Source organism: Lactuca saligna, chromosome 3 (genome assembly GCF_052625555.1).
Source record: "Lactuca saligna cultivar CGN05327 chromosome 3, ASM5262555v1, whole genome shotgun sequence".
NCBI lineage: Eukaryota > Viridiplantae > Streptophyta > Magnoliopsida > Asterales > Asteraceae > Lactuca > Lactuca saligna.
Genome location: NC_136419.1, coordinates 28,311,364 through 28,326,180, shown reverse-complemented (window position 1 = coordinate 28,326,180; position 14,817 = coordinate 28,311,364).

Sequence of the window (14,817 nt, the reverse complement as noted above, 5' to 3'; positions counted from 1 at the left end):
TGTTCCACTGGACTGTCTAGAAGAGTCCGTGGTCGTCATCTATACTCCGCTAGATGACTAGATCAACAACAACAACATCGAGGCCTCTCATCATTTTATCACACATCACCTATTACATCTACCCATGTTTTACCCCAACATTTTCGTAGATATAAAATACATATACAGTTTAAATCATTGAAAACATGTATAACAACGTTCATCTAGCATAGATAGCACGTATTCAGATAATATGCACACATAGCACGTAAAATACTTCATATCTATGTGTAAGTTGAAGGTAACTATGCACTCACCTGATTAGGTGGTGACTCAGCACTCGGACAGCGCTTCGATACTCTTAAAATGATATTCCTTCGATAAAACCTAGTATCGACATCACTAGGGTTTAGTTTAATGATAACCGCGATAAATTAATTAGTCTGACTATTATTAAGCATTAATAATGCTCAATATAACTTATAATAATAGCCCAAATAATTATTTTAAGGACCTAATAACATTCCTATAATTATTTGGAAGCTATATTAAAAATTGCGTAAGCGTAGCATACTTACAGCGAATTTTATTGAAAACCGGGACTCAATTGGAGCAGCGTTTCGAAACCGAAAAACTCCTTTTTCTCGGGACTTCGGGAGCCTCGGGGCTTCCTTAGGGTGCTAGGGGTTCAACTAGGGCTTAGGGGTGGTTTGGGGTTGTAGAGAGAGAAAGTAGTGAGAGAAAGAAGGTTGGAATGTGTGAAGAATGGAGGCACCCTCGGCCTCCTTTTATAGCCGCGAGGGCCTCGGTACGCTGGGCGTACCTCGGACCCTACGCAGGGCGTACCGCGGATAAGAGCGCCAGCGAAGATCCAGCTGTCTGGCACTTGGAGTAGATCAGGCGAGGGTACGCGGGGCGTATCTGCTTCGGACGTGGGGCGTAGCTGCGAGTCGTCGTGGCGCCTTCTGGACCGAGAACGAGAGGACACAGGGCGCATGCTTTGTACGCGCGGCGTAAGGGCGAGGTGTCGTGTCCATCATCCGGAGCGAAGCCGTGGTCAGCAAGCGACGGTTCAGAAGCGGCCACGTCACCCTGATTCGCATCAGTTTCGCATTTTCGAGTTCAAACTTCAAAAATTCGTAACTTTCGCATACGAGCTCCGTTTTTGACGTTCTTTATATCCACGCGAAGGTGGGAACGTACTCTACAACTTTCGTTTAGACTTCGTCGGCTAATTTTGGCTCGATTTTAAATTTTATATTATTAATGGGCCGGGACACGATTGATCCGTTAAATCCTCATAACTTCTTCATCCGACATCCGTTTTTGCCCATCTTTTTCTCGTTACGCTACTCTCAACGAGATCTTCGATTCTCGTTCAGGTCATGTCGGCTAAAAACCGCTCAATCAAACATTCGAATTTCGGGCAGTACATTGCTAGTCCGAAACTTCGAGAAAGCGTAACTTTTTCATACGAAGTCGGATTTGGGCGTTCTTTTTATCGATGTTCTTAGTTTAACATATCCTACAACTTTTGTTTAGATTTCTAAGGCTAAAAAATCTTCTATCGTAAATTTACCATTTTATGTCTTCCGGTGCCGTGCCGGTTTTGCCGTAAAACTTCGGCGGGCCATAACTTCTTCGTTATAGCTCGGATTTCGGCATTCTTTATATGTACGGAAACCTCGAGACATATTCTACAACTTTATGTAGAGATATCGGGATTATCTCACACTTTAATTTTGACGCTCATTTTTATTCTTTATTAATTATTTATAATTTAATAATAAACATATAAACACATAGTTCACATAATACTCAAATATTTCATATTTATTACTTCAAAAAGAGTTACAATAGTTGACCTAGACTATTACATTGACAAAATGCTTAGCCCTGAAAACCCGGGCGTTACAATTCTCTCCCCCTTAGGATGATTCCGTCCCGGAATCATGCATCAGCAAACAGATGTGGATAACGACTCATCATGTCATCCTCTGTTTCCCAAGTGAGATTCGACCCATTCGAATGTTTCCATCGGACTAGCACTAAGTCGACCATCTTGCGTCGTAATTTCTTAGTCTTACGGTCAACAATTGCCTCGGGCTCTTCGATCAGCCTTTTATTTTCATCCATCCTTAACTCTGAGATTGGAATTATGTCGGGAACATCTCCCACGAATTTCCTCAAATAACACACATGGAAGGTGTTATGAATACCATTGAGTTCTTTGGGCAATTCCAGCTTGTAAGCTTGGTTCCCAATCCTCTGAAGAACTTTGAACGGTCCAATAAACCTTGGATTCAACTTTCCTCGTTTCCCAAATCGTATAAGTCCCTTCCACGGTGAGACTTTAAGTAAAACGGAATCCCCAACTTCGAAGGTTATCGGTCGTCTTTTCTTGTCAGCATAGCTCTTCTGACGATCCTGAGCTGCTAACATTCTTTCCCTAATCACCTTCAATTTCTCAGCAGTCTCATGGACTATCTCGGGGCCCATAAACTGCTTCTCTCCGGCTTCAAGCCAACAAGACGGCGTACGACACTTTTGTCCATACAAGGCTTGGTAAGGTGCCATCTTGATGCTCGAGTGAAAACTATTGTTGTAGGAAAATTCTACTAGAGGTAAGTGTTCGTCCCAATTCCCTTGGAATTCGAGGGTACATGCTCTCAGCATATCTTCCAACGTCTGAATCGTTCTTTCGCTCTGACCATCGGTTTGCGGATGGTAAGCAGTACTCAAACACAACTTTGTACCCAACTCCTCTTGTAGACTCCTCCAAAACCTCGACGTGAAACGACTATCACGATCTGACACAATCGTAAGAGGGACACCGTGAAGTCTTACAATTTCCTTCACGTAAGCATTTGCGAGCTTATCCATAGACCACTTCTCGTTGGCGGCTATGAAGTGTGCACTCTTGGTGAAACGATCCACGACTACCCAAATCATGTCGTGTCCGTTCTTCGTTTTGGGCAGTTTAGTCACAAAATCCATGGTGATGTCTTCCCATTTACCCATGGGTACAGGTAAAGGTTCTAAACTCCCATACGGTTTCTGATGTTGTGCCTTAACCCTTGCACATGTTACGCACTCAGCCACATACTTCGCAACATCGAGCTTCATCGTCGGCCACCAGTAGTAGGGTTTTAGGTCCCTATACATTTTAGTGCTACCGGGATGAATCGAGTACATGGTCTTGTGTGCTTCTTCCATTAGAAGATCTCTTATTCCTCCCGTCTTAGGTACCCAAATTCGATCTTGGAATACCTTCAGTCCTCGACTGTTCGTACCGAACACTAACGTTTTTCCCAAACGTTCTTCCTTTCGGTCATTCTTTTCTAAGGCTTCTTCTTGAGCTTTCCTGATACTTTCCACAATCGTCGAGACGACTTCAATTCTTAACGCTCTTGGCCTTTTCCTTTCAAGATTGACTTTCCGACTGAGAGCATCAGCAACAATATTTGCTTTACCTGGGTGGTAAAGTATCTCACAGTCGTAGTCCTTGAGAAGTTCTAGCCATCGTCGTTGCCTCATGTTCAACTCCTTCTGATTAAAGAGATACTGGAGACTCTTATGATCAGTGAAGAGCTTGCACTTCGTGCCATAGAGGTAATGCCTCCATATCTTTAAGGCAAATACTACCGCTGCCAACTCCAGATCATGAGTGGGGTAGTTCTTTTCGTGCTCTTTCAATTGTCGAGATGCGTATGCTATCACCTTTTCTCTTTGGGTCAGAACACAACCCAACCCGACTCCAGATGCATCACTATAAACTGCGAAATCTTCGACTCCATCGGGTAGAGAATGTATCGGTGCTTCACATAACTTCTTCTTTAGCTTCTCGAACGCCTCATCGTGTTTCTCACTCCATGTATACGTAGCTCCTTTATGGGTCAAAGCTGTTAATGGAGCAGCTATCAAAGAAAAGCCTTGGATAAATCGTCGGTAATATCCGGCTAATCCTAGAAAGCTTCGAATCTCCGTGGGATTCTTCGGACGTTCCCACTTCATTACAGCTTCGATCTTGGCGGGGTCAACCATTATTCCTTCTTGGTTAACAACATGACCCAAGAATTGGACTTCCCGTATCCAAAAGTCGCATTTGGAGAACTTTGCAAAAAGCTTCTCCTTCTTTAACACCTCCAACACTTCTCGTAAATGCTTGCCGTGCTCCTCCTGGCTTTTCGAGTAGATGAGAATGTCGTCGATGAACACTATCACGGATTTATCGAGGAATGGTTTACAAACCCTGTTCATCAAATCCATGAATGTTGCGGGAGCATTGGTTAGTCCGAATGACATAACCAAGAACTCGTAGTGTCCATATCTTGTTCTGAATGCAGTCTTCTCAATATCCTGCTCTCTCACTTTCAGCTGATGATATCCTGACCTAAGATCGATCTTTGAGAAGTAGCTCGAACCTTGCAGCTGATCGAATAGGTCATCAATCCTCGGCAATGGATACTTGTTCTTCACCGTTGCCTTATTCAGCTCTCGGTAGTCTATGCACATCCTCATGCTTCCGTCCTTCTTCTTCACGAATAACACCGGAGCTCCCCAGGGTGATGAACTAGGTCGAATGAAACCGCTGTCCAACAGCTCCTGGAGTTGCGTCATGAGCTCCTTCATCTCTGTCGGTGCTAATCGGTAAGGTGGCTTTGCTATCGGTGTTGTTCCTGGTAATAAGTCTATACGAAACTCTACTTGCCTATCAGGTGGTAATCCGGGAAGATCTTCGGGAAAGACTTCCGGATAATCGCACACAACCGGTATATTCTGCACCTCTTTCTTTTCCTTCTTAGCATCGATTACGAATGCCAAGTATGATGCACATCCTTTGGACAAACATTTCCTGACTTTCATCAGGGAGATGATTCCAGAATTCACTCTGCGTTTGTCCCCGTACACCATAAATGATTCCTTTCCGGGTGGGTTTATCCTAACTATCTTCTTTCGGCATAATATCTCGGCATCGTTGGCGCTAAGCCAATCCATACCCAAAACGATGTCGAAACCGTTTAACTCTATGGGTAGTAGTTCTTCATGGAATTCGTTTCCGTTTAGGTCAATGACGATGTTCCTAATACGATTACTAACAGGTACGAATTTGCCACTGGCAACTTCTACAATCAGGGCATTATCTAGTTTTTCTACAGGCAATGCTAATCTTCCACCAAATTTATGCGACACAAAGGAGTAATTGGCTCCGGAATCAAATAGTATATTTGCAGGTAAACCATTTACAAGAAAGGTACCTGAAGCGACGTCTGCTGCCTCCTTTGCAGCCTCGAGCGTCATCTGGAAGGCTCTCGCCTTCGGCTTTGGTGGTATGTTGGGTCTTCCTGCCTCCTTCTTCTTCGGGCAGTCCTTCAAAATGTGCCCTTCTTCATTACACCCATAACAGGCCTTCTGGTTGAGGGTGCATTCGTTGGCATAGTGCCCAGGCTTTCCGCATTTGTAACAAGTGACTCCTCCATCACACTTCCCAAAGTGCTTCTTCTTGCACTTGTCACACCACTTTGCTTCTGATCTTCCTCCTCTCGAACCAGGTTTCGAGAATCTACTCTTCTTGTTGGACTTCGAGGATCCATCGAACTTCCGTTTCTCACCGACCTCAGCCCTTTCCAGACCCCTTTCCTTTTGTTGGGTCTCCACATTCTTAGCTGCTCGAACAGCTGATTTCAGAGTGGTTGCCATCTTGACTGTTGGGCCAAAGTCAGCCGGCAGTCCGTTTGCGAATTTCTCAATCTTAGAAAGTTCGATTGGCACTAGGTATGGAAACAACTTCATCTTTTCCGTAAATGCAGCAGCATAGTCATCGATGCTCATTCTCCCCTTCTTCAAATTTTGGAACTCATTGTTCAGATCAATCAGGTCTATCTCTGAACAGTACTGTGCTTTCAGTTGTTCCAAGAACTCATCCCATGACATTTTCAGGGCTTCTCCTCGTGGCATCGTATCTGCCAATAGCTTCCACCAACTCAAGACTCCAGTTTTCAATTGTCTCACAGCGAAGATAGTCTTCTGCTTCTCGTTGCAGTCACAGCTCTCAAACACCATCTCCATCTCGGAGATCCAGTCCATAATCTCAACAGGCTTTGGGCTTCCTGAGAGACTTGGTGGTTTTGCACCCAAGAAATTTTTGTACATCCGCCCATCCTTGTTGTTTCTCCCTTCTGGGCCATCCCTTTGCTCACCTCGAGTCCCTATTTGACTCACTTGACGGCTATAGTTCCCTTCCTCAGATGGCTCGGGAAGTGGCTCCGTTGGTTCAACATGTATGGTAGGTTCGTCCCTATTCTCACGGAGCATCCGTCTCATTTCTTCCCTTTGTCCAGCTAGCATAGCCTGAATCATGGCTTGAACTCCATCCATGGTAACCGGCTCAGGTGCAACTTCTTCAACAATAGGTATTTGCTGAACCACTGGGGGTTGGTGTCTATTCCCATTTGCGTTTACGTTTCCGCTACGGGTCCTTACCATCTTGATCTATACACCGAATAAGGCGAATTTAGATCTTTATTTAGGAGAGACGTTTTAAATCGTCCTTATCACTCCGAAACGTTTACATGCTAGTTCTAATAGCGTAGTCGTACGTTTAGAATCCTAAACACATAAGGTTTCCAGATCCGGTCGGCAACAGACCATAGATCCGAACAAATTTAAAGCATATCATGCATAAAGCATTTAGCACATATAAGCATTTTAGGCACAATTCCTAAAATAAGCTAGTGCTCACACCTCACAATTATCGCTTAGCATTCTAAGTTTAAGTCTAGAAATCCTACAAATTCCTAGTTCGCTTAAACTAATGCTCTGATACCAACTGTGACATCCCCAAAATCACGGCCAGAAAAGACCGGTTTTGTTTATACTTTATTTCAAAATCAGAGTTATCTTTTAATAAAAGAATTGCGGAATTTGTCCCAAAACAATAATATGATAAAGATTTATCAAAAGCATTTCCATAGAAATGTATTTCATTAAAAGACTCGGGATGTCATGTTCGTACAGATCAAAAGTATAAACAGTACAATATAAGCCTTACTACATTATTTCATATCTACAGGCCTATATCCGTAATCCCTCGTCCAAAACATCACACCTATGCTCATGCGCCACTTCCTGTAATACATAAAACTGAGTGGGTCAGGCTTGGGAGTCTGGTGAGCACATAGGGTTTTCAACCCACAATAAATAAGTTTATTAATTTCATCAATCAACAATAACCCGATTACCCGTTCCCGTTATCCTCACTTTACGTCCCTAAACACCTATCATAAGGGACCTAGCCTAAGGATCATCATCGGGACGGACACTACTGCTAAGGGGATTCCTCAGCAATAAATGTCCTAATAGGCAACCATGTGGGGGATGGAGTACACCGGTGAACACATCGTTCACAACACCTACAGGTTGCGAGCCTGCTAGTGTTCCACTGGACTGTCTAGAAGAGTCCGTGGTCGTCATCTATACTCCGCTAGATGACTAGATCAACAACAACAACATCGAGGCCTCTCATCATTTTATCACACATCACCTATTACATCTACCCATGTTTTACCCCAACATTTTCGTAGATATAAAATACATATACAGTATAAATCATTGAAAACATGTATAACAACGTTCATCTAGCATAGATAGCAAGTATTCAGATAATATGCACACATAGCACGTAAAATACTTCATATCTATGTGTAAGTTGAAGGTAACTATGCACTCACCTGATTAGGTGGTGACTCAGCACTCGGACAGCGCTTCGATACTCTTAAAATGATATTCCTTCGATAAAACCTAGTATCGACATCACTAGGGTTTAGTTTAATGATAACCGCGATAAATTAATTAGTCTGACTATTATTAAGCATTAATAATGCTCAATATAACTTATAATAATAGCCCAAATAATTATTTTAAGGACCTAATAACATTCCTATAATTATTTGGAAGCTATATTAAAAATTGCGTAAGCGTAGCATACTTACAGCGAATTTTATTGAAAACCGGGACTCAATTGGAGCAGCGTTTCGAAACCGAAAAACTCCTTTTTCTCGGGACTCCGGGAGCCTCGGGGCTTCCTTAGGGTGCTAGGGGTTCAACTAGGGCTTAGGGGTGGTTTGGGGTTGTAGAGAGAGAAAGTAGTGAGAGAAAGAAGGTTGGAATGTGTGAAAAATGGAGGCACCCTCGGCCTCCTTTTATAGCCGCGAGGGCCTCGGTACGCTGGGCGTACCTCGGACCCTACGCAGGGCGTACCACGGATAAGAGCGCCAGCGAAGATCCAGCTGTCTAGCACTCGGAGTAGATCAGGCGAGGGTACGCGGGGCGTATCTGCTTCGGACGCGGGGCGTAGCTGCGAGTCGTCGTGGCGCCTTCTGGACCGAGAACGAGAGGACGCGGGGCGCATGCTTCGTACGCGCGGCGTAAGGGCGAGGTGTCGTGTCCATCATCCGGAGCGAAGCCGTGGTCAGCAAGCGACGGTTCAGAAGCGGCCACGTCACCCTGATTCGCATCAGTTTCGCATTTTCGAGTTCAAACTTCAAAAATTCGTAACTTTCGCATACGAGCTCCGTTTTTGACGTTCTTTATATCCACGCGAAGGTGGGAACGTACTATACAACTTTCGTTTAGACTTCGTCGGCTAATTTTGGCTCGATTTTAAATTTTATATTATTAATGGGCCGGGACACGATTGATCCGTTAAATCCTCATAACTTCTTCATCCGACATCCGTTTTTGCCCATCTTTTTCTCGTTACGCTACTCTCAACGAGATCTTCGATTCTCGTGCAGGTTGTGTCGGCTAAAAACCGCTCGATCAAACATTCGAATTTCGGGCAGTACATTGCTAGTCCGAAACTTCGAGAAAGCGTAACTTTTTCATACGAAGTCGGATTTGGGCGTTCTTTTTATCGATGTTCTTAGTTTAACATATCCTACAACTTTTGTTTAGATTTCTAAGGCTAAAAAATCTTCTATCATAAATTTACCATTTTATGTCTTCCGGTGCCGTGCCGGTTTTGCCGTAAAACTTCGGCGGGCCATAACTTCTTCGTTATAGCTCGGATTTCGGCATTCTTTATATGTACGGAAACCTCGAGACATATTCTACAACTTTATGTAGAGATATCGGGATTATCTCACACTTTAATTTTGACGCTCATTTTTATTCTTTATTAATTATTTATAATTTAATAATAAACACATAAACACATAGTTCACATAATACTCAAATATTTCATATTTATTACTTCAAAAAGAGTTACAATAGTTGACCTAGACTATTACATTGACAAAATGCTTAGCCCTGAAAACCCGGGCGTTACAGGTTCGAAGGTAGGGTTCACATCCTGCCTTATGAGGGACCAAACTTGTGACTGGTGAGAGGATGTCAGTCATACATTGAGATATGCGGCCGTGGCGTCCATGACTTGGGAGGATGTGTGACATCCCTAATTTCACGGCCAGAAAAGACCGATTTGTTTATGCTTTGTTTTTAAAATCAAAGTAATCATTTAAAGAAAATTGTTGCGGAATTTGTCCCCAAAACAAAATATGATAAGAATTTATCAAAACATTTCTTAAAGAAAAGTACTTTCATCATATAAAAAAATCTCGGGATGTCATGTTCCGATATAGGCACATAAGCATAAACAGAACTTACATTTATTTACACTAATAATTTACATCTCCTTTAATCTCTTAGTGCAATATGTCTTCGCATTGATACCTGTGATACAAAGAAAACTGAGTGGGCCAGGCTTGGGAGCCTGGTGAGCATATAGGGTTTTCAACCCACAATAATATAATTATTATATTCAATCATCAAACAATCAACCCAATTACCCATCCCCATTTTCTTCTTTATTTCTTAAGATTTTACCCTAAGAATCGATTATCCTTCCTTCATTCATTCCTAAGGAATTGACCTAAGGAATTGGCACAGAGTGCATTACTGCCTGAGGTTAATCTACATAGTACTAAATCTATAGCTACCAAGGTTCGTAGTACTAAATCCATAGCTACCATGGTTCATCTACATTGTACTAAATCCATAGCTACCATCGTTTTATTATAAGGCACTAAATCTATATCTGCCAGGGCTTTTAGAGTATACCGGTGAACATCAAGTCCACAACACCTACAAGTTGCGAGCTTGCTAGTGTTCTACTGGACTGTCTAGAATAGTCCGTGGTTGTCATCCCTACTCTACTGAATAACGGGGGTCATCGTTTGGGTAAAGGTTTCACTCATTTTTCACCTGTCACCCTCATCTCATGATCTACATCATCTTTTGTCTCATCCTCAAACTCATCTTTCATCACACACCAACTATTTCATCTACCCATGTTCTACCCAACATATTTGTAGATATAAATTATATATATATATATATATATATATATATATATATATATATATATATATATAATTTAAATTATTTAAAAGCCTGTATAAAACATTTGTTCAACATCCATCTCAAGTAAACAAACAACGTATAAATAAATAACACATATTTCATACCAAATACTTCATATCTATGTGGTAGAAGAAAGTAACTATATACTCACTTGATCAGAAGATGATCGGACAACACTACAACTTGTAGAAGTACTATTCTTCGATAGATCTGGAAGATCTTCACAAAAAAACGGGCTTCTCGCGGGCAGAGCTTGAGCTCGGAAATCTCACTTCTCGGGATCCTCGGGGCTTCGAAACTTGCTTCGGGCTCGGGAATGATACCGGGGCTTCGGGATATAATTGGCATGAAAATCGAGGCAAAAACTTAGAGATGAGAAAGAAAATGAGCAAAGAAAATGGCTGATCTCGGTTTCTATTTATAACATGTTGGGTCTGGGATTACGCTGGGCGTAATTTCCAAGTACGTTGTGCGTACTTAGTACGCTGGGTGTAATCTTGGTTACGCTGGGCGTACGCTTCGTGTAACGACCAAAAAATTTCAATAAAATTTAAACTTTTCAAAAACAACTCAATTCATTAAGTTATTACAAAAAGGTTTTCAATACATTTATTATCAGAGTATTCCCAGGTCCATTTCATAAAACATAAACACGAGGAGCGGTACGATCACGCCTTTGCCTTGCCACAGCTTCCTGAAGAACCTGAAAAACATTAAACCACAACTGTAAGCCCGAAAGCTTAGTGAGATACCCCCAAAATACCAACCACATAAACCATACACATAACATGCTATCTCATAACAAATCACAGAACAACCATGCATATCGGGTCTACTATGAGACTGGTCCGCCGCGTCGGGCCTTCAGTTCACCTGGTCCTCCCTCCGAGTCCAATCATGTCCTTCGAGTCTGCAGTGTGGTTGGTCTGCCCGCACCGGGCCTTCAACCCACTTGGTCCATTCTCTGAGTCTACAATATGACTGGTCCTCCCGCATCGGGCCTTCAGTCGGCCTGGTCCACTCCCGAGCCTCGGCACGTCTGGTCCACCCTCGTGGGGACTGCAGCCTATCCGGACCGCTCGCTGGGCCTTCGGAATAACCGGTCTGCCCTGGGTATCTTGGCCTACAGCACGAAGCAGGACCCGCCTCAACCCAACTCCAGTCTAAACAACCATGTGCACATAAACATATAATCACATAACAATTCATATCCAATCAAACCGATTTAGCAGATCACATAACACACCATACTCTAACACGATACCAACCTTAACCAGGTCTCTAACGAATACCATCCTAACTACTCGGATGCAAACATATCAAAGCAATAACATAACAAAAGATACCCGGATCTCAATCCGATAAAGGGCCGGCCTTGGTGCCTTAGACCCTGTTGATATAGTGAGGATAACTCACCTCGCAATTGCTGACCGAAAGGATAATATCACGCTGCTGCAACCTCCAACTCGAACTCCAACACTGTCAATACCCAAAAGACTGAATCTAATAAATACTAATAATTACCAAATTACCCCTGGAAATCAACTGGTCAACCCTGGGTCAAAGTCTACCCCTGACTGACTCTACTCGCCGAGTCAACCCAATGACTCGCCGAGTCCTCATACACAGAACCTCCTTCAATTCGTGACCCAACTTGCCGAGTCACCTCGAGACTCGTCGAGTACAACAACTCTGAGCCCACTCGCACATAACTCACCGAGTCATCCCTTGGCTCACCGAGTCACAACACTTCCAAAAGAAACTTGGACCCTACGACCAGACTCGCCGAGTCCAAGAACAGACTCGTCAAGTCTACGACTATCTTCAACCTACTCGCCGAGTTGTTCTTCCAACTCGCCGAGTTCCAGGCCATCTTCATCCAACTCGCCGAGTTGTTCTTCCAACTCGTCGAGTTCCAGAATTTCTTCAAGCAACTCGTCGAGTCCACCCATGTGACTCGTCGAGTACCACCGGGTCTGAATCCATACAGAAGCTTTCCAAGCCATGCAAATGATCCAAACCATAGATCTACTTCTCCTAAGGCCATCCATCACGTAAAGTGGCAATCTTTACGTGAATCCAAGAGGATCTAGGCATTTTTACTCTAGGGTTTGGGGTTTGGGACAAGATAGCTCCATCAACTACACAAGAACAGGGACTTTAATGCTCTTATGACCTTCTCCACTCCATATCTGAGGTAGCAACCTCAGATCTATCCTTCAAACTCAAGATGCAACATATCTAAGCTTCCCACACAACCCCAAAATGAAGAATCTAGAAGAACACAACCCAAGAACGAGATATTACCTCAAAATGAAGCTTCCAACAACAAGAAATCCGAATCTAAACAAAGCCCTTTGATCCAAGCCTCTTCTCCTTCAAGATTTCTTCAACAAACACTTCCCCAAGCTCCAAATGCACTCCAATCTTCCATAATCTCGCTTTCTAGGGTTTATGGACTTCAAGGGAGATCAAAGAGGCTGGGGAGAGGATATAATGTTCTTTAAATAGGGATCATCCCCCGGATTTAGGGTTTTCTCCACTCAGCACCTACTCGTCAAGTCCATCTTTGGACTCGCCGAGCAGGCCACTTGACACGCGACCAAAGTCGCGACCCTACTCGCCGAGTCCATCCATGGACTCGCCGAGTTGTCCTTCAAATTTACATTTTTAGCTCTTCAACTCTACTCTTGATATTCCGGGATGTTATACTTCGGATAAGCTTTGGTATGTGTGCCACGTTCTTCAAAAATTCATATCTTTCGCATACGAGCTTCGTTTTCAACGATCTTTATATCCACGCGTAGGTGAGATTATGCTCTACAACTTTCATTTAGACTACGTTAGATAATTTTGAATTTATTTTTATTATATTATTTTTAGTAGGCCGGGACAGGAAAAACTCCGTTATAAATTCATAACTTCTTCATCCGACGTCCTTTTTCGTCTGTCTTTTTACCTTTGGACTACTATCAACAAGATCTTTGATTCTCGTTTAGATTTTTCGGCTAAAAACAGCTCGATCTCAAATCGAATATTCGGGCTGCATACCGCTAAGTCGAAACTTAGAAAAATCATAACTTCCTCATACGAAGTTAGATTCGGACGTTCTTTTTATGCACGCTCATGGTTTAACGAACTCTACAACTTTTTTTAGATCTCTTAGGCTTAATATCAATCTAACATAAATTCACTTTTTACATCATTCAGCGTCGTGTCGGTTCTGTCGCGAAACTTCAACAGATCATAACTTCTTCGTTATAACTCGGATTTCGGCGTTCTTTATATGTACGGAAACCTTGTGACATATACTAGAAATTAGTTAAAGTTATTCATTCTAAATAATATTCTATCAAAAATTCATTTTTTGACGCTTATCGTCTCCTAATTGATTAGCCCTGATCTACAGGCGTTACAATTATCTCCCTCTTAGGATGATTACGTCCCGGAATCATCAACGAAATAGGATTTGTATACTGACTCCATACGTTAACTCTCCATCCTAAGTAATAACCGTGATGCCCAATCTTTCATCTGCTCTTCGTACTATGTTGGACTTTCAATCGTAACCTTCAAGTTACAAAATAAATCCTTATTGTGGACTCCTTCTTCTTCTCAGGATAAATACATTCCTTTATCTATTGTAATAGACTGATGGGCCGTGTCCCGATGACCTCTCATCGTAGTCGGACTCAATTTGATATGACCGCTATGGTCAGAATATCAATGATCTTTTTAGTCATTACCGAAACAATGGTAACGACGTACTTGAATAAAAACAAACTCAATTACAAGCTTCTTGGCAACCTTGTGACTTTCCCTGATCCAAGCGTGAGTCCTGTGCTTCCAGTATTATAGATCTCGACTATTATTCACACCTACTCATACTCGTCCCAAGTATTGTCTTGCAGTCCCCAAGTCCTAAAATCAAAAAACAATTTAACACATATGAATGTGTCCAATTAATCATAAAATTTTTCCTAGACTCTACTAGGACTTCTTCCATGCGTATCTTCTATCATCAATTCTAATTCAACTCGGTTGGTGATGGAAATTCCAGGCGATGGGAGAACTTCAAGAATTACGCTTACCGTTCCATCATCCTGCCAATCGAAGGTGTACTTCAAACGTACCGTACTCCTTTAAATGTACTGTTATTTTATCAAACATAAACTAAAGGCAAGACACCACCTTCGATATCTTCCGATAGGTGTCACTCAATACATCAGATAACAAAACCAGGGTTTATATTAATTCTTGAGACTATTACACAAAAGTTCAAGTTCACCCTATACTATGCCTATAATAGGCTACACCATAAGTTACATCATAATTTGACCTTTGGATATGAAATCCTTATTCCTGATTTCTCGCGTTATTGTCTGCTTCGTCAAGGATCATGTGGAATGCCCTAGG